The sequence below is a fragment of the Typopeltis vanoorti genome, chromosome 19 (assembly GCF_054136105.1).
Source record: "Typopeltis vanoorti isolate ZY-2024b chromosome 19, IOZ_Tvanoo_1.0, whole genome shotgun sequence".
Lineage (NCBI taxonomy): Eukaryota > Metazoa > Arthropoda > Arachnida > Uropygi > Thelyphonidae > Typopeltis > Typopeltis vanoorti.
The window spans coordinates 26,386,661-26,407,746 of record NC_143567.1 but is presented as its reverse complement, the minus strand read 5'-3'; positions in this window follow the sequence as shown (position 1 = coordinate 26,407,746).

The following is a 21,086-nucleotide window of genomic DNA, read 5'->3' as shown; positions in this document are numbered from 1 at the left end:
GTGGCAAAAGGTTGAACTTACGTAAAGGTTAAACAATTTTGGTTTCCTAATTAGTGTCAAAGCGTGCATAACGTATACGGACGACTAGTAATGCTTCATATTCTTAATTATTAAACAACTTCGTGAGATATCTAAAGTGGAAAAATCTTAAAATATTCCATTTTTTATTATAAAACGAGGAATATTTATAATTTGAAGGAAATTTTAATTAGAATATGTCAGCTGCTAGTCGTAAATATGAGAATTTATTTTGCCCATAGAAAGCTAAAGTCAATTTGCTTTTCTTTTTCTTATTTAAAAGGATCTTCAAATGTTATTATTATTATTATTATTATTAATCGTTTCCTCTGTTACCTTGGATTCATAACTGCTGACTGCTTCACATGTCATTTCGCACGGAACCTACGACCCCTAACCCCCGTATACTTAGTTGCCGTGACAGGCATCAAACAGGAGGCGATAACTCGTGTCGATTCCACTGTTAAGCCGAAATAACATCAGAACGAAAGCTTCCGCATGAACGTGAGCTATAGCGACATTAAAACTTGATGAGTTTGCAGAAAGTGACAGCAGAAGAGAAATTGGGTAAAGTAATGACGGTAAAGTCATATGTTTCCTTTGAAGGACATCAACGTGGTACTTGCAATCTTTTTAAGATTATTTTCGGCCTTAGTTTTATTATTATTTATCATTATTTTTTTGTGTGTGACAGTACAGTACTTTAATAGCAATCACTGTGACCTTTGACCTTACTCGGATAATGAAAGAAAGGACTGTATATCCTTTATTTTTTTTAATAGTATTCTACATCTTATCTGGTATAAATTAATAATGATAAATGCAAGCGCTGAAAGAATTAAAATTAGAGTGGGTAAATAAATCAAAATCGATACATTCTTAAGCCTATTTTTATTTTTAAGCTTTTTATTTTAATTGTAAAATCGAGCATTTTCGACAGTGTAATGGCATAAAATTGGAGAATATGAATCAAATACGGAATAAAGTCTAGCAGAATGAAACCAATTAGTTTTTTTTAAGGGAAAAGTATTAAAACAAAGGGAAAAAAGTCTGATTACAGTTTCTCTTTATCCTGTAACGAGATGTTTGAATTTGTCGAAAGAATAAAAACATCTGGACACAGCTCTCCTTGGGGGGGTTGTGTAACTGGAGTATGAAAGAAAAGTATTAGCGTATAGTTCGGGATTTAATGAGAGAAAAAATAAATAAATAAAAAAAAACAGAGTATTTTCAGTGTATCAGATATCAGTTTACGCTACCTAAATGAATGCTTTAATAAATACTTGAACATAAAATATACATGAAGAGTGATTAATGGGAGATTAACAAAAAAAAAAAAAAAATTAATTATAAGGTCTAGACTAGGAAAAATTAATTATTTAGGTAATGTGCTCAGATTACCTATACATATAATTATTTCTTGAAGACGATCCGGTATACTTAAGCTTTTTTTTTTTTTTTTTTCGATCTGCTGTTTACAGTAGTAACATTCTACGCCAGACTTCTCAAATTTCTTGTATCGTTATTTTTGCTCGCCATGGATGCATTATTAATATGAAATTGTATATTTATTCTTTACGAAGTAGTATTGGAATCGTTTTTTTTTTAATCATGTGCTCTTATAACTCAAGATAATTGGTTTTGAATAGTTAACCGAAGTCATTTTTTTTCTTATACTAATTCAGATTTTTTTTTATTGCTTCAAAAGACAGCATCTGTTTTTATTAAACTAGATTCAAGAAATAGAAGCGGAATCCGTTCGTTGTCATGGTAACGAAAGCATGTAATCTACAGTCGAGTTTTTTTTTTTTTTTTTCTGTTGTTTTTGATTTTTGTTTGATGTTAATTTAATTGTTCACGTGATAAATGTAAGTTGGATGCGTAGAAATAAATAAAAATAAACCTACTTTTAGCAAGATAAAGTTCTTTTAATGATAAAGAAAACTAATATGAAAAATATTTCCAGTCACAATAATTTATCATAATAAATCGTGATAAAGTCATTTATAGAAAATATTCCCAGTTATGTTAGAACATTATTTTTATGTAATGTCAATTAAGTGAATTCGTTATGGATTTTCCTAAGTATTCAGTGACCTCTCTCTCTTATTTTCAGACTGCTTTAATAATATATAAATAGAACAGAACATACCAACAAAGCCTTAAGGGTTTTTTCCATCGTAGATAAAACAGTGCCATACCCAAGGGGGAAAGGGCTCGGCCTCCAAACGAAAAAGGAAAAAACACTAGAAAATTTTCCAAAAATCTTTTCCTAATTAATAAAATTAGTTTTTTTTTAAATTTTTTTTTATAATTTATCTTGTGTTGTGTCTTCTATTTCTATACTACTTATGAATTAGCGGTCGCATAAGGCGGGAATACCCTATAACTCTCTGGAATCACGGCGGGTGTGAACGCAAGGCGAACGAAGTAGTGCTCGGGCGGACCGAGCGCTACTTCGTTTGCCCGAGCCAGGCCAAAGGAGATCACGGGTTTCATGTATTGGCGATCACTGCAGATGCTGTCATAGGTCGTATGCAATGCGTAGTGTGTATTCGCCAATTGTCTACTCAACTCGCTCTCACCAAGTTTAAATCATGAGTGTGCCACTGGATAATAACTGGCAGTAAATAAATAAATAAATTAAAATTGTCTCTAACTTAATATTCATTTTAAAGGAAAGCAGATTTTTCACTAAACTGTTAGATTTATTATTAATGCAATATGTTCTTTCTATTCCCAGAGAGCGTTGATGTTTCGAGATTCCCCCACCAGAGTTCCGGAGTTCCTATGGTTCCCTAGATGGGTTTGTTCTGACTCCTTACTTGAATAGATCTCTCTCTCTCTCTGGAACCTCTTGTTTAATTTCGATACTAAAATATTCGAGGGATAGAATGAGCTCATAGTCGAGGTGAAGATGGCCCCTATAGGGGTAAAGGTCCCGATGTTAATCTATGTTTCCTAGTACAGTTTTCGAGTAGGTTTCCCACAGGCTTCGGGTGCATGCATTCCTATAATAAAACTATGCTCCTCCAGGTTGGGGCGGGGATGGGCCGCTGAGGAAAGCGTTAGTACCACTTTTTTTTTTATTATTTAGAAAAAGAAATATTGCTACTATTTATTTCCAAAAGAAAGCAGCTGGATAGAAATTTGAGCAACGAAATTGGCTATGAACACCGACACAGATTATTCGCATAGAACTTACATTTACTTATTTATTTATTCATATGGGGTTCCCCCCGTTCCTCATCCATCCCTTGGGACTGGTTAAGCCTCCTAATGGGGAATTAATTATGTATTCATGACCAGGGGCGGCTCGCCCATAGGCACTGCGGAACTGCAGCACCCCCATTTTTTTCTGGATATATAAATATATTTATTAAATTATTTATATTTGCTTGTAATATTTAATTTTATCATCAACAATCCTATAAAATTCTCTTATTTTGTATAAAAAATAATAAAAATCCATCTTGTAGCACTTAGGAGGGCGAAGGACGCTAGCAGTACTGTGTTTACCACAGTGTTATATTGCTGCGCGCGCAAGCATATGCACGTCATAGTGAGATGCGAACTATTAGCGTAATGGGGAACTGTCCGTCGCGCAGTTCCACTGCAGTTTGCGCCAGTAGCAGAGTGTGCGTAGTGCTTATCTTATTTACTCCGTCTCTTTAAATATTTGGACATTACAATTAAAGACATAACATTTGTTGTAGTTTTTATTTTAGAACATTATTGTGGTTATGATAATGGATTTTATTTTTAAGTAATTTTTAATTATACTAAACTGTATAATTTTATCGATAATGAACAATATTTTTTCATGTTTAATTTTTTGTAATTTTTACCATAATTTTGATATTTTATCCAACATGTATACACTGTACTTACGGTATGTATGTATATGTCGAAAGTTGCACCACCCCCACGATTTCAAGCCACGAACCGCCACTTTTCATGACTGTAATCCGTGTGTGTTCACTGTGCCGATTTGCTTGTTCTGAGGCACGAAAAACCCGAGTTTCAGGATGGAAAAAACCCCTACCTCTGTATGAGACCGGTTAATTCACTTTTACTCGAAAGAGACCAGATAAAGGTTCCTCACATCATGGACGGGAATCGAACCCAGGTCTTTCCGACCAAAGGGTTTCGTCTGTACCAGTGTTTCTCAACGTTTTTTGGATCATTCCCCACCTCAGCGTCTGAAAGATCTTGATGCCACCCTCTAGCATAATAGTCAGCCAAGTTCCGAAAAAGCATAATATAAATATGTACATGTACATTTTCTAATTGCCCCCAAAATATTCAAATTCCCTCCCCCGGTGGGGCGTACGACCCACGTTGAGAAGCGCTGACCGACTGAGCTATGGTGGCTCAATGGAACTTACAGTTTAATGGTTATGTATATCTAATAGAAATCTCGCCTAAAGACAAAAAAAAAGAGAAAAAAAAAGATGAACGAAGGACGATAACCATTTCATCTTTCGTCATCAACTGCTCCTCACAAAAGTTTTGTAAGCTATAAAAGTTATGTATATCTTATAAAAACTCAGATATACATAACAGATTTATATAGGTAGGTGTAATAGGTTTGACAGTAACTAAATAGAAAGGTACTGATTCGAGATTCAGTGTGGTTCCTACAGATTTAGAGTCTGGTGGATAAGAAAAGCAGAGAAATCTAGGAACTTCTTGTGGATCAAGAAAAGAAATGAAAAAATTCTATCAATAGCTAAGAGCAAATCAGTGAGCGATTAATAAAAACGGTGCTCAGTATTTAGAAAGTTGGAATGGTCATCATAGGAGCGCATGCGTCAATAGAGGATACGCCAATGCACGTGAAACACCATTGGAATCATACACAGATAACAAACGCTCTTTGTCCTTGGCGACTTGAATAGCAGAACTGGAGATCTAAAAGATGGATCCTTTCGATGAGGGCCGTGAAGTGTATGACAATATCTAATTGTAGATCACATCCAGTAATGTTGGTATCCATGACAGCCTTCGTGAAACATTTTAAGGATCTCCTGGTAGATGACAGGAATGGACGTATAGACGAAGACACTTCTTATCTGAAGGATATGGGAACTGGTTGATTCCTTCTGAAAGATGAGGAACGAGATGGCAAAAGTTAGGGAATGAGAAAGCAGGTGAACCAGAAGGAATACCTTTGAAAAAGATGTAGTTGATACTTTAATAATATTGTATTACGGTAGATTCTAACATGTAAGAAGAAAAGTACAAATATTTACATTCAAATTCTATGAAGAATGCATTGGTAATGGACTTCATATCCTTAGTTGCCTTCACCTTAATCACAAATCATCCGACCGATTTTTTGGCTCAGCGCAAAAGAATTTTTTGAATGTATAAACTCGGTTTTTATCCTCGCATATCAGAAAATAGACTGTAGGAAATACATTCGAGTATAAACAAATAAATAATGTAATAAATAAAGTAATATCACGCGTACAACCATCAAATAACACAAATCTTTTAAAACATTAAACTAGTAAAATATCTCTTTAATATTTTACTAATTTTGTAGTTGGTAGATTGAGTGGTGGAGAAAGTTGTAACGTAGATGACTCCCTCGATGAGTCTTTGAACTCCCTGGAGGTATCACGTAATAATAATGATATCCTTTACATCCAATAATGAATATACAATAATTTATAAGAAAATTACGGCTGCAACCCTCTGGATCAAAATGTCCCAAAAGAATATACATTCAGGTTCATTTGAGATCAAATATTATCTGATAGTAATTATCTGACTCACCTGAGATCAACAATATCAAGTTATTGATGTCCTACATTGTTGAAGGATTGTCATCACAGACTGCGTAATTGCAGAAACTAGACTAAGCTAGCTTCAAGGTTGGATGACCTAACGGTTTATCTCATGAAAAAAGACGAAATAATAATAATAAATAAAATTCTAAAAACATAGATTCGGAAACAGTTTTGGGCTTATGTTTTATTTTTAAAATATTATTATTATTATTAAACTGTCTGTAGCTTATATGGGATATTGTAGGAACAGTCCTCTGGGATTTCAGCTCCCATTACGGACTACTTCTCATAGGATTTGCTCACATCCAGTCTTCTGGACCGCCTCGTACGGCAAAGCAAGTGCGACTCCATCTTATAGCACAAAATTAGATTTGAATCCAAATTTGTTAATCGGTCTCATACGAGGTGGAAACGCTCCTCCAGCATCTGACTTCGTTTCCTGTTGTTTTTTCCCCTTAATATACTGGTGTATGATGTCCGTTATTTGAATGTGTTCTTTTGGTTGCTTGGTTTTGTAAAAGGAAAAATTCCTCCACCTCCGTACGAGACCGGTCAATCACCACCAGATCAAAAGTCTTTGTAAAGGTTTCTTGAAACCCTAAATGAGATTAGAATATATTTGCTTCGTGGGTTAAATTTCTAAGAATAATCCCGAACAACAATAACAAGAAAATCCACTGGAATAAGTCTCAAATTTGCATTTCTATTCAAACAAAGTGGACATATGAACTACACTCATTACCATTAGTATATCTGCCTTTGGATGATTTCTAAGGTTGGCCCATCTTTATGTGTATAGATATCCTTAGCCTGAATTATTTTTTCCTTTGGTTTTTCATTATTCTTTCCTTTCTTTTGTCTGTTTTGAGGGATGATAAACCCGACTTTCCGAGGGGTAAAAAACTCACCGCCTCCGAATGAGACTGGTTATCTCACTCTTTGATTGAAAAACCCTTATAAAAGTTCTTCGCCCTATAGGATTCGAGCCCAGTCGACGCTCTTTTGAAAGCATACCAAAACATAAACATTGGAAACTGTAATAACTTTAAGAATATATGTTAATAATTCATTCTTCGTAAATGCAATTACGAAGAATGAATTATTAATTTAGAATGACTTGTAGGATCATTTGTGAAGATAAAAAGCAAACGTTGTGCTAATAAATCTACTTAAGAGTTCACTTACGTTTGCTAAAAAGCTTCCAAGCCACGCTAAACTCTGTACTTTGTGTTTACCATTAACTGCTTGGGAAATTAATTTGCGAGGAATTAACCGAGCTAAAATTTTGTTTATTTACTCTCAGAATGTGTTTTTGAAATTTGTAGATGCTTACTATATATGAAAGCCTTTCTTGGAATTTTTTTTTTTTTTTTGGTTGCTATTATCTTCTCTGAATCTCTTTCTTGAGTTTGTTCTCTAGCTTTTCTCGAGGTAAAAAAAATAAATAGATATTTCGCAGAAAGCTCTCAGCACTGGAAAGAACTTTACCTTTTTTTTGTTGTTCTTTTGAGTGCAGCTGGTATTAGTTGAGACTCGCATGACAAGCTACCTTAAGGAAGAACACGTGTAAAGAGATAACAAACATGAAAATCGTCTTCAGATGTTTTTTTCTTAAGGTAATGCTTGGTCGCATTTTCATCAAGGTCCATTATCGGATTTCTTCAACCAAAAAAAAGAAAAAAAAATTGTTTTGTTTTTGTGTTCTTTGATAGCGTTAGCTAAGGATTTACTAATTACAAATGAACTGAATAACCTTTCTTGAAGAAAGAGAAAACAATCTCATTTGAAATTTCCATGCCTTAGTTTTGAAGAAAAAAAGAATGCGGCACAAAAAAGTCAATAGAAAATTTTCCCATTACGAAAGTACTTAAAAAAATCCCCATTAAATGCAGATAATTTATTTGCGTAGTGCCTGCCTACTACCAGATTTACATTGGATGTTTAGACAGAAGCCAGGGCTGTGTGGCCCAATGTATTACGTCTGTTAACCAAGTGGTTTCTTTTGCCCAATTTCATGTTTTGTGGGATGAATAACCAGAATTTCAGTAAGTAAACCCTACTGTATGAGATCTGCTTCCTTATTTGAAGTTTAAAAGCCTCTATAAAGATTCCTCGCTTTCCAGACGGGGTTCGAACCAAGGTTTTTTCTAGTTAAACGCTATTGTCCTTGCTGAGTGAATCAAGCAGGAAAAAAATCAGCTCAAATTCAGCCTACGATGTGAGGCACCTTTAAAAACGAAGGTTAACAAACAGTGTATTACGTAATCACATATGGAGGTGACATGTTGGCAGATAATACATACATTGGCAGATATAACAGATGTATAAGTTACTTGGTGATGACGCGTGTGAGATTTGTGCAAATGAGGTTTTGTATGTTTTTGCATAGCAAAAATCACACACAGATCGGAAAAAATCAAAGGATAACAAAAATTGCAGAATCCCATTCACTTGAAAATATCTGACAATTACAAAATTCGAGAAGGTCCCTTATACATAAAAATAATTTTGACAAAAATCGCAATAATAAAACAAAATATGGAAAAAAATCGGCGTGTGACAAAAATCACATAAACTTTGAAATATCTGGCAGTGACAAAATGTGTGGAAATCACTTAAACGTGAAACATAATTTTGACGAAAATCGTAATGAAACAGAAAAATTAGAACAAACATCAGGGACAAAAATTATAAAGAGAAAAAAGAAAGGAACAAAATCAAAGAAAGAAAAAAAACAGAAAAAGGACAAAGTCAGAGAAAGAAAAATGAAAAAGGGACAAAATTAAAAAGAAAAATCAGAAACGGACAAAATTACAAAAAGAAAAAGAAAGGACAAAATGAAAGGAAGAAAAACCAGAAAAATGACAAAATCACGGATTAAAAATATAAAATAATCAGAAGACAAAATAACAGAAAGAAAAATCAAAAAGAGACGAAATCGCGATCACAAAATTACACTTAAAAACTGATAATCACAAAAGAAAAGTCAGAGATTGTCTCACGTGAAAATAAAAATTCAAACAACAAAAATAAAATCAAGATAGAACATTGGTGTGATTTGTTTGATATGGGACAAAAATTAAGAATCACAAAACCAGAAAAAATCAGAAAAACCAAATCAAAACTGAACTATTGATCCTTTTCACGTTGCACATTTATATATAGAAATCCTTTCTCTCTCATCCTCCCTTTTGATTATTCAAAAAAGATAAACAATGAATAAGACAAAAAGCAATATACAACACGGAACACGAACATGCTGCTTGCATTCTACGTTTGGTGAGTTATTTGTAGCAAAATATGAAATCCGAGGCAGTTTTGGGCAAGGTACTTTACTTCCCTACGAAGTGCTTAAGGCAGGAAAAATGATTTGAAGTTTGCATGCCTTGGAGAGTTTAACTCCACAATCGAAGTAAAATGAAATTCCATTAACTTGAAGATAAGAATTCAAGCAGTTGTCATCTGTGACAGCCGTAAGAGCCCCCTCCCCAATGTATTCTCTTGCTGTTTGTTCCATGAATATAAAGCAGGTTGCAAAAATAAACTCATCACTCGACTGAAAATAGTTTTCAAGTTAGCTGGCGAACTCCACCAAAATGTCTACAGCACGTAGACTTATGATCTGGAACATAGAATACTTTATAACCTCCGTTTGTACTGTTGTTTTTGTAAGTTAAGGTGTTATGAAAATGATACCCTTTTTAAACAATGCTTGCTAACAGAAACAAAAACCTGTTTTGTGGAGTTTGTAGGATTGCATACAAGTGAACGCATGTCTTTTGTTTAGAAGTATGACGTGATAATGGCAGAATACAAAGTTTATTGGTTAGATTAGTGCCGTGCGTGTGGGATGCATAGTTGATTTTATTTCTGTCTTGAAAACAGATATAAATATAATAAAAAGTTTAAAATATAATAAATAATTATAAAAAAAGTTTTTAAATCTATAATTTAAAGGAATAATTCTGAAAAATAAAAATTAATGCGACACCTTTTTAAATAAGATGTAAATTTAATACAAAAGCTTAACAGGAAAGAAATGCAATTGCTTTATTATTATTTTTTATATGAAGATTTTTAATCGGGGCTGACATAACATCGAACTATCGACACTATGGCTAAAATCTATTTGCAAACTTAACAGTTTGAGAAGTTAGTTATAAACTTCTGATAACTTAGAGTGAGGTTTGTAACTCTGTTTAATACGCAGTTCATCACGAGGTCTTTCGTCACGTATACCGATTTTTCGATTGCGTTTTGTTCGGAACTTCAACATCCTAACTCATCACTGAAAAATAGGATGAAAAAACACGCACACACTTTCTCTCTCTCTCCATCTGCTGTTTCCGATGAAAGCTAAAGAACCAGAAGAATTATTGGAACAGAAGAAACATCAACGCGAGTATGAAAAGTGGGGGGGATGGTTGGAGGCTCGTGACGAGAATTACAACGGTAGTTCACTCAATAAAACCGATATGCGTGGAGCGAAATGAGATTTGCAGATGTGCCACCTTATTGATAGTTTCACCACACACACACACACACACACACACACACACACACACACACACACACACGCATACATTTCGTTAGCTCTTCACATAAGGTAGCTTGGTATTTTAGCAGCTATTGTGAACGATAAAACACAATTGGATTATCGTGTAATTGTTAACAAGTGCAAAGTTATCTTCATTTTCGAAAAGCAGGAAAATCAAACTGGCTGTGCATTGTGGGAATAGAATGCGATGCAAATTGGGCTTAACTTCAAATACAGTTCGATTGATACAACAGAAACGGGTAAATTGATTAAAAACAGACAAGCTAGTGAAGCAATTTTTTTTCTTTCTAAATTCCAATTTTAATTTATTTTTTATGCAAATAAAGAACAACAATGATTGAATTCAGTTGAAGTAATACGTTGGGACGTAAAAAATAAAAAATAAAAAAAATTAAAAAAAAATACTGATAGTTATGGATTAACATATTATCATGTGTAAACATATATTTATTTGTTAATAAACCCATTTACTCCATAACATATATCGTTGTAGTTATTCAGTCCTTTTTTTTTTGCTTATTTTTTATATTTTCATCTCGCCACGCATTCTGCATGTGACAGAGAACATAACATTAAATTAAACCCATTACAAATATAGAGCTATAGCAAAACAAGAACTTTATAATTTATGAAGATTTGATTATTTTTCCATAATAAGAAATTGCAACAGAATGAATTTCCATTTTTATCTTCTTCCCAAAACAAGCGAACGCAAAACTCTAAAACGTGCACATGAAATTACATTCGCGTGATGATCGTAAACGAAGCTAAATCGATTGTTGTCATTTTGGATTCTACGCGAATTTATATTGAATAAAAAAAGACTTTCCCTTATTCATTTTATTAGTTATTACTAAACTGAATTACACTTAAAATGCCTCATACGAATTAAAGAAACGACCCTTACATTTCCCAATTTGTTTTTATTTTCTTTCTATTTCCTTTTTCTTTTTTTAAACTTCATTAACGAAAGCTTGGATAATATGAGTGAGCTTAAGTAGAAGGCCGGAAACTACACAGGATAACAAACCATTTTTATACCACTTAGTTCTCCAATATCGTAATCAGTGGCATCGAAATCTATTGTTGAAAAGATGAATAACAAACATTTATATATGTGCAAGAATCAGGTTCATTATTGAAGAATCATTTCCGATGTATTGATGAATTGTCTTCGGGATCTTCATCATGAATCACCTTCAGTAAGTTGCTGAAAGATCTTGTTTAATTTGAGGATGACACTATCTTCCGAAATCATCTTTAATGATCTTTAGTATTAACATAAATTGTTCGTTGCATGAATTATCTTGGCAATGTTCATGAATCACTTTTAGGAAGTTAGTAAAAAACCTTGGTCAGTTGAATGATGGCGTCTCCCTGAATCATCTTCAACATCTTCATGAAGTTCCTTTAGTATGTCGCTGAAAAATCTTCAGCTTGACAATAAGATCTCAAATATAATCATGAATCGTCTTGAGTATCATCAAAATTCTCTTATAAAAAGTTGCTAAAAATCTTGTTCAACATGATGATGATGATGATTTCGGATCATCTTGATCAGTTCCTAATGGTGTCTCTCCAAATTATCTTTAATGCTGTCATGAATTATCCACAACAAAACTATCTTTTTATTCTGAGAGTTCTATTGCTTTACGTTAAAAAGCTATTCGCCACAATTCTTGTGTTTAAGTTGGTCATGGATTTAATTTATTGTTGAAATATGAGAAGCTTTGCCTGATGGGTTCTTATATTAGTCTAGTGTAAAAAAGCGTTTTAACATTTCTATGCAGGACTTTCAGCTAATAATGATAAGCTTAACTTTGATGTATCGTCGTGTTATGAATGGATCCATTAACGATACATGGGAACTCCTATTCAACATCCGCTCCAGGCATCTATGAGATCTATAAACAAACAAAAGATGCAACAGTCGGCTCCCTACCATCGCTTACTTTGCTATTGTATGCATGGATCTCTTAAATCACTAGCTCCAAACGCTACCACTTAGCCTAAAGGCTGGTAATTAGCTTAGAAAAACAACTAAAGGGGTTATCAGACGTAGAAGAAGGAGCAGAGATAGATAGATTGGTAGATAGAGAGATTTTAAAAATCCGAACTGTTGATAAAATATTTAGAATTCTTTGTTGTCTATATATTTACTTGTTACCAATGCATGAAGTGTTCCTTTTACAGGGAAATCCAGTCGCATCACTTGCAGTCAAATTCCATTTAGCAGTACCCTTGTATTCTTAAAGCATGAGAAAATAAAGATACTTCTATGAATGCAAAGTTTGGATTCTTTTTACACTTTCATGTGTCCTCAAATGTTGGTTAGTTTACTTTCTGTGTGTTGCATTGTATTTGTGGATAACATTGCTGACTGATACCAAAATGTTGGCATTTATATTGGGGGGGGGGGGGGGCTAAGATGGCCGGATTCCATTTTTACAATTTCAGCGTAACAGATGTTAGAAAAGAGGGAAAATAAAAATCAGACTGTTATACTTCGCTTAAAAATCTAATTTTGGTTGCGTTCTTCAAATGATAGGATTGCCTGGCAGCAACAAGAAAAAAAAAAAAAATTCAATTTTCAATCACCCGATGGATTTAGATGATCGTATAAGTTGCGGCTGGAAAATTTATTATGACATTGAACGTCGGTTAGATGGGAAGCCTGTAATTGAACTTCGGCTCCGGGAAAAAATAAATAGTGTCGTAACCGACATAATAACGACAAGGTGACCGATAGGAACGCTGCGTTGGATGACATGGGGATATCGATGCGAGAGTGGTTGGTGATTTTGTAGAGTTAAAAGGATTTATACTGGCCTCGGATACGTAGTTAGTGTCTCCTTGCAAGGAAATTGGTCAAGAATACGAGAACGGGAATTACTTCGAATTAAAAAGATGTTAAGAATAGATTGGTTGGTAGCCAATGACTTTGGGTAAAGTATAAAGAACATATCTAGGTATAAAGGCCAAAGTACACGTATAAGGCTACAAGTGAAAGTAAAAGCAAACATATAAAAAACTGTGTATATAAGCGAAAAGGTAGAAGTACAAGAAAATATCCCATGCATACATAAAGTTGTTTGTGTATAGCTGTATGTGAACGTCATTATAAAGATTAAATATACTTATGAGGTGGCGTTATGTGCAAATACAGATATAAAGATGAAATCCAAGTATAAGAACCTTTATGTGTAAATACAGTATAACGATAAAATGTATGTGTAAGTACGTTTATCACAAATACAGATATAAAGAGAAAATCCAAGTATAAGTACTACTATATGTAAAAAAAGTATAATGAGGAAATCCACGTGTAAGTACCTTTATGCGTAAATACAAATGCAAAGATGAAATCCAACTATAAGTACCTTTACACAGAATAGAAGTTTTATTCGGGAAAAAAATGCATAAGTAGACAAACACAAGTATAAAGACAAAATACACATATACGTGTAGATACGCGTATAAAGACATGTGTCTAAAATCTTTCCAAATATTTTAAACTTATATTTGTGCTGGAACAGTAAGCCTAGTAAAGGATGATGATATCAACAAGGGCGATGATGGATGAATCTACCAATAAAACTCATTTCGAGCTCCACTTCTAATGCGAACTAGATATTAAACGCAAAAGAACAGCCATCTTCTTGTAATCATCTCTGAGTCCCAGGGAGAGAGAGAGAGAGAAAAAAGTAGATCAAAGTGACAAAAAAGTAGAACATGTTTGACGCGATGTTCGTTAGTTTCTTGAAAGCTTAGGAATTACCGGTAGGTTGGCACTTACTTCCTAGCATCCAAGATTGTTGACCGTTGCCTAGGTAACCGCAAGGCTACTGTAATCCCGGCTAATGCCTTTAACTTGAGCCCTAGAAGAGAAAAAGAAAAATGGTTGGTAGACACCGGCCTGCCAAGTTTCTGCTCCACATTACTTCCAGGTCTGACACGCGAGGATCTAATATTCTGTCAACAAAGATGCGAACTTTGAATCCTAGCTGAATGTGTGTGTGCGTGCGTGTTCTCAACAACCTTGGCAGAGTTTGTAATTATCTGGAGGAAAAACTAAGGAAGTTAAAAATATTCGTGTTCATGTTCTTCTTCTTGGTTTTACATAAATGGCTAATAAATTCTGGTACTTAATAGATAAATAAGAAAATTTAATCATAAAATTATTCAAATAACTTTAATCAGTGATGTGTGTGTTGGCAGGTAGATTAATAATCTTTTGTGTGGTTTGCCTTGAACTTTAAATCCACGTTTTGACTTGTGATGGATGCTAAACTTTTTTTTCTTTTATTTTTTTCTGACTCTATTGGAAATCAATTTCATCCCGGATGAAAATTCTAAGACTAACAACAAAGGAAACGTCGTTTTTTTTTTTCTCTGTCTTCCAAAACAAGTAAACTATAGAAACTAGAACAGAACTAAGTTTAATAAGACTGCCCACTTTTTTCAAATACGAATCACACAAACAATCATGCGGGCTCCGGCTTTTTTTTTTTTTTTTTTTTTATTCCAGTAATCAAAAATATCTTCATCCCCCCCCCTGGAAGTTTGGTTTCTTTAAAATAAATTCTATTTCCATTTCTGATTGTTTACAGTTGCAAGAAGACTTCGACCTGTTAGCAAAAGGATTGTTGAAAAATCAGGCAAAATATCTGTATTGTTGTACAATACTTTGTGTATCCGACTCACTCTCCATTGTATTATGAAATGTGTTTCATTGTTTAGAGAAATATTAGGATTTAATCTTCGGTATTATGAAATTTTCGCTTCCTTTGTAAAACAGTTCGTATAACTGCGGCAAGTGATATATTAATCCAATAATGAAACAAGATAGATTAAAAAAAATAAAATATCAAGTTTTTGGCAAACTTAGAGATGCATTTTTTTAGAAAAATACTAAAATTAGTTATAATTTATGTTAAAATTTTCGAGTTATTATAAAATATTAAAACTAAAGATTATATAACAAAATAATCCGAAACACCTTTTATATTTTTATATAATATTAATATAAGTTATTTGGAAGTATGACACGCAAGTGAGAATCTCCGCGTGGTTGCCAGGATAAGAATAGCACCGACGTAAATCCATGCGTGTCGTAAAAGGCGACTAATTGGACGCTGAGATTCGAGAGTTTGAGTTCGCTCTCTTAAGGTTTTTGCCTTAAGGGAGCAATTTGAGTCTCCGGGGAAAGTGCTCTCCGGCACGGCCCGCTGAGGGGCTTTGTCGGTGAATGCTTTTCCTCGGAATATGAGCGGTTCTGCTCGGTGGTGGTGTGTGGGTGGAAGGCCATCACGGAGTGGGGCCAACGCTGAGATGGACGGTCTTTCGGCCACTATTGAGTGGTCTAGGGATCGTCTTAATTTTTAGAGATTGGCTTTACTTACGTATCACCAATGCAAATCCAAGCATGTCGTAAGAGGCGACTAATTGGACGCTGAGATTCGAGAGTTTGAGTTCGCTCTCTTAAGGTTTTTGCCTTAAGGGAGCAATTTGAGTCTCCGGGGAAGGTGTTCTCCTGCACGGCCAGCTGAGGGGCTTTGTCGGTGAATTATTTTCTTCGGAATTTGAGCGGTTCTGCTCGGTGGTGGTGTTGGGTGGAAGGCCATCATTGAGTGGAGCCAACGCTGAGATGGACGGTCTTTCGGCCACTATTGAGTGGTCTAGGGATCGTCTTAATTTTTAGAGATTGGCTTTACTTACGTATCACCAATGTAGTTAATGCATGTCGTACGAGGCGACTAAAATTAGTACCCTTGGAGGGTAATGGATGGCAATGCTGTAGCCAATGAAGTTCTAACTGAGGCTCTGCTATTGCTGTTACCCTCTTGCCATGATCAGAGCTTTAATAGCACTATAACACCTTATCTCTACACTGTCCTCTACAGATAACGGGGAAGATGAAAAGCATTCTTGCTTCGCCCTTTTAAGCCAGTCCTTATAAGGACACGCAAGTGAGAAAAAGTCCTTTTTAGGACTTCCAGGATAACAAATGGCAATGCTGTAGCTAATGAAGTTTTAACTGAGGCTCGCTATTGCCGTTATCCAGCCATGACTAGAGCTTTTTAGCTCAATAACACTCCATCCACACAGATTTTCTTCATTCAGATGACGGGATAAAGAGTCAAGGACTCAGTCCATCGCCCAGTTCTTTTAAGAACGACAGTAGGTGATCCGTTTAGGAAATTCGCACATGAGATGAGATTTTCTTTCTTAGTCAATTGTGAGTCGGTCTTTTGTAATTGGACACTTGTTGCAGATGAGTTGTGAAGATTTCGCCATTCCATGGCAGTGCTTTTATCCAAAAAATTCGGAGTTTTGCAGAAGTGCCGGTCAGGCTACAACTGCAAGGTAAGCGTTTTTTTTTTTTTTTTTTTTCCTCTCAGCTTCTGACACATCACATTGATAGACATGGAAAAACCAATAGGATGAGGCGATATTTGAGGAAGTATATCGTGAATTCATCAGACTACGCCAGCTGCTTAATAACAATTGGCCGGGAAAGGTGAAACTTTATGATACGTTTCCCCCATCAAGCGTCACAGATGATGGTGCCGCTAAAATGGAGGAACAGTTGGAATCGGTGATCTCTATTCCCTCAGATTTTAAAGAGGTCCGCGCACGCAAGAAGTGCAAAACAATTGTACAACCACCCAAAGATAAAGAAATGGTACAAAACCGTTCCAGTTTCGGATTCCACTGCTTCTCCCAAAGAAAAGGTGCCTCTGATCATACTAAGAGAAAAACCACAGATGGACAGCTCTAAGATCTACAATGTCCAGTTTACACATTGATTATACAAAGGCCAAAAATGTGGATGAGGATATCAAAACTCACGATGACAGATTACAGAAAATTAACAAAGGAAATGGACGTCAGAGGTATTCAGTACGATACCTTCTCACTCGGTTCAGAAAAAAAATTAAAAGTGGTCCTTCGTGGCGTCTGTGAAGACACTGATTCAGAAGAGATAGCTGGTTATCCTAACTTAAAGGATCTGCCTCCTATTAAGGTCAGCAGAATGTATAGATCTGACAAGACTCCCATGGCGTTAGTCTTTGTAGAGATCCATAACATTTACAAAAATATTTACAACTTAAAATCAATCTGCGGGCTCATCATCACACCAGAGCCACTCCGGAAAAGGGCATCTTCTGAGCAATGCTGCAGGTGCCAAAAATTTGGCCACGCCCAGAAACTGTGCAAAGCTGAGTTTAAATGTCTGAAATGTGGGGATAGCCACCCAACCAATATCTGTACAAAGCCGAAAACCACCTCGGCTAAATGTGCCAACTGCGGGGGGCCTTCATTCTTCCAACTATAAGGGATGTACTCAGTACCCCGAAGAACAGACGGTTGGAGACAGCTAAACAGTCCTCTTCCTCTAGCACAACTAGAGGGCCCCCTACACCACAACTCGACTTCCACAGTCAGAGGCCTTCAAAGATAGAGGCGCCAAAGACAAACAAGAAGTTAGGCAGAGGTGGTCTGTACAGGCAAGTCAACGCCAGAACGGAATCAGCCAACAGCACCTACAAACCTGACAGCTATTATTACGGCCTCTCAAGCAAACATGCTACAAGACTTCAGCCTGTCAAACCCGTCAGCAACCTCCACTAAAAGATTCCTACGCGAAACACAAGCCATCCTCACAGCACTTATAGATGAATAGAAACAAATTAATTCCAGCCTCTCTTCAGATCGTTGCATGAAATGCAAATGGCCTCAGAAACAAAATTTTGGAGATCTAAGATTTTACCAACGGATATCGACCAGATGTTATTCTAATAAACGAGACCATTTAAGACCCTTAGATAGTCCTAAAATAAGGTGTTATCTACTATACAGACCCGGCAGGTTAAACTATAGAGGTGGCGGCACTGCTATCTTCATTAAAAATCATAATCAAACACCATTCTGTAAATAACCCTCCAACCACTAACCTTGAGGTCACAGGCGTGGAAGTATTCACTAGCTCGGCTTGCAGACTGAAAATCTACTCAGCTTACAACCCACCCTTAAAAACGACTGCATTCTGATCTAAATGCCATCTTAGGCGTCAAAGAGTCCATCATTATTGCCGGAGACTTAAACTCCAGACACCCTGTCTGGAATTGTTGAACCACCAACAAGAACGGTTGCATCCTTTCCAAATTCATGGGATCACACAATGCTGTTGTGGCAGGCCCCACCGAACCAAATAGTCTTAGTACGTTTGGCACTACTGAATCCTGGATATAACTATCGTGCAAGATATTAAACTTCAGTACAGCCTGAAATCATTGAACTAGTTTTCATCTGATCATAACCCAATTCTTCTATAACTGGGAAAACAAGAATACCTGTTTCTTCCCTCTCACTCATTTATATCGTGGGAAAGATTGTCAAAAGTACTCACTTGTACAAAAGGATTCACTTGTAGTCTCCAAATGGAGACTACAAGTGAATCCCCCCAAAAGCTCAGCCATTCTTTTCTCTAACAGGTGAATATCTCCTGCAGGAGATGTGTTACTATTCAATACTAAAATTACCTGCAGACAGAAACTAAATACCTGGGTGTAATTCTCGACAAAAAGCTACCTTTCAATCAACACATCAAATCTACGTGCGCACAGGCATCTAAAGCCATTTCTCAGATCTATTCGCTAATTAATAGAAATAGCAAGCTCAGCAACAGAATCAAATTGCAACTATACCAGATGACGATTCGTCCTATAATCACCTATGCCTCTCCGGCCTGGAGCCACACCTCTAATACTAACATTATCAAAATACAGCGAGTGCAGAACAAGTGTTTGAGAATGATTCTGAAAGAAACAATCAACTTCATAGAGATACAAATATTCCTTATATTTAATCTTTCCTACAATCTTTAGCAACAAAGTTTTTCCTAAAAACGTCCATACACCCCAACGATCTAGTTCAGCAAGCTACGAGGCAACGGATATATTCAAACTTAAAACACCAAAAGCCATTTCAACTTCCTGGAGCGATGCATAATCTCCATGCCCATTCAGGGAGAGCAAACTGCTCATAAAATTTACCCACACTGTAACCGCAACAGATAGCGGGGAATATGAAAAGCATCTAGCTTCACCCCCTAAAGACATAAATGTCAGTTGCCACTCACTACAGTAGGCACCCCGTATGGTGGCTGGAATACGAATAGCCCCACTGTAGCCCATGCATGTCGTACGAGGCGACTAAAATGGGCACCCTGGGAGGGTAATGGATGGCAATGCTGTAGCCAATGAAGTTCTAACTGAGGCTCTGCTATTGCTGTTACCATCCTGCCATGATCAGAGCTTATGGCTCTATATTACCCCATCCATACATTTTCTTCTATATGAAAACCATTCTTTCTTCACCATCTAGGGAATAAAAAACGACAGTAGGCTAAACGTGCATCGATGTGTGTATGGTTTAATTGTTTTCATTATTAATTTTAATATTGCTTGTGTAGTGAATGTATTACGAGACCCTTCGACACTTTTGCGCATGTCACAAAAAGGAGAATCCATTCCGATAATGGGGTAAGCAATCCGTCTTCTGGGATGAGTTGTTTTTTTTATTATTACACGTCGGAAAATTAACTTCTCTTTTATGATCATTGTAGTTTTTAAAGTGGTAACTATTTTGTTTGTATAACAGTTGGGAAATTTTATCTATAAAGCACGTGATTTCGCGTGTTGGCGACCAATTCGTACATCTCTTAGTTCTTTCATCGCTTCAGCATGAATTGACTCTTCTTGGCAATCTGCCAGCTCCCAGTTCTATGAACTGTGGGTGTACGATACAATATGTATATAGAGAAAGATAAAAGAACCATATAGGGTTAAATATATGGAAAAATCTCCATATCAATTATCAAAGAAACAGTGAAAGTATCGCCCTAGGTTATATCAATCCTTCTATTCAACTTTATGCTTCTATTTATTACGACACAAATATCATGAAGATCAGTGACAAGCTCGGAAATTGCTTCCCTATATTTTAAGAAATAAACGATAATGTGTGTTATCCACCTGTCTTTATTCACTTAGCAATAAAATATTTTCTGTAGCAAGATAAAGTGTTCTTAGAAAGCAATCCATCATTCCCGGACATCAGATGGTTAATGCAAACAATGCCACTATTGTCTTGTACCAAAGGCGAAGATTTTTGTTCCTATGCAAGCACGCTATCGGGAAGAACAACTCTCGATGAACACACAACAACAATTATGGGATGATCACTGGAAGACGAATCCTCCAGTGTGGGTGTGTCCTGTATGTGGACATTGAAGATAAAGAGGGTGACAACTCTTTAAGAATCCGGATAATATATTTATGTCAACACCATCTGGAGCATACACTTTCAATAATGCAATAAGTCTTAAGAAAATAGTCAAAATTCAAACATTTTTTATAGAAAATATTACAGTTATATATAGGACATAAACACGTGCAGAAACTACAAATATTAGACAAATCAGAAACCACTGGGATGAAAAACATTGAGACAATTAAAAATATTAAACAAAATCCTGAACTAACAGATCGGAGAAAATACAGTTAATAAACGATTGGATCTCAAAACTGAAAGAAGAAATAGAGAGAGAGTGCAAGATAACGATGGACAAACAAAGTATTGAACTGGATACCAAAGAGAAGATGATGGGATAGTCTTTATCTTTTATCCACAAAAAGAACTGCCTT